The sequence below is a fragment of the Propithecus coquereli genome, unplaced genomic scaffold (assembly GCF_000956105.1).
Source record: "Propithecus coquereli isolate 6110/MARCELLA unplaced genomic scaffold, Pcoq_1.0 Scaffold14, whole genome shotgun sequence".
In the NCBI taxonomy this organism is placed as follows: domain Eukaryota; kingdom Metazoa; phylum Chordata; class Mammalia; order Primates; family Indriidae; genus Propithecus; species Propithecus coquereli.
This window is the reverse complement of record NW_012138302.1, coordinates 1,553,403-1,554,408: the sequence shown is the minus strand read 5'-3', so window position 1 is coordinate 1,554,408 and position 1,006 is coordinate 1,553,403.

Below are 1,006 nucleotides of genomic sequence, written 5' to 3'. Positions count from 1 at the left end.
ATTAATAAAATTCACATAACATAAATTTAACCATTTTAACCATTTTAGGTATATAATTCAGCTGTTTTTAGTATATTCACAATGTTATGCAATCATCACCCCTAATTCGAGAACATTTCTATCACTCTAAAAAGAAATCCCACATACTCCCAATTCCTTTTTCTCCCCCAGCCCTCCGCGATCACTAATTTACTTTCTTTCTCTATGGCTGTGCCTGTCCTGGACAGTTCATACAAATGCAGTCATACAACATGTGGCCTTTTGTGTCTGGGTTCTTTCACTCAGCATCATGTTTTCAAGGTTCGTCTGTTGTAGCATGTATCATTACTTCATTTCTTTATGGCTGAATGATATTCCACTGTGTGGATATACCACATTTTGTTTATCCATTAATAAAAAATGATAAACATTTGGGTTGCTTCCACATTTTGGCTATTATGAATCATGATACTGTGAACATTTGTATACAAGTTCTTGGTGTACCTATGTTTTCAATTCTCTTGGGTATATGTACCTAGGTGTAGAATTGGTAGGTGATATGATAACTCTATGTTTAACTTTTTGAGGAACTACCAAACTGTTTTTCATACCAGCTACACCGTTTTACATTCTCACCAGCAATGTATGAGGGTTCCAATTTCTTTGCATCCCCACCAACACTTGTTATTGTCCATTGTTTTTATTATTATTATTATAACCATCTCGGTGTGAAGTGGTATCTCATTGTGGTTTTGATTTGTAACTTCCTAGTGATTAATGATGTTGAGCATCTTGTCATGCACTTATTGGCCATATATACATATTTTCTTTGGAGGAATGTCTATTCAAAGGCTTTGCAAATATTTAAATTGGGTTGTGTTTTATTGTTCAGATGTAGGAGTTTCTTATATATACTGGATACTAAGACCCTTTTATGATTTGCAAATTTTTTTTTTTTTTTGAGACAGAGTCTCACTCTTTTTGCCCAGGCTAGAGTGCCGTGGCATCAGCCTAGCTCACAGCAACC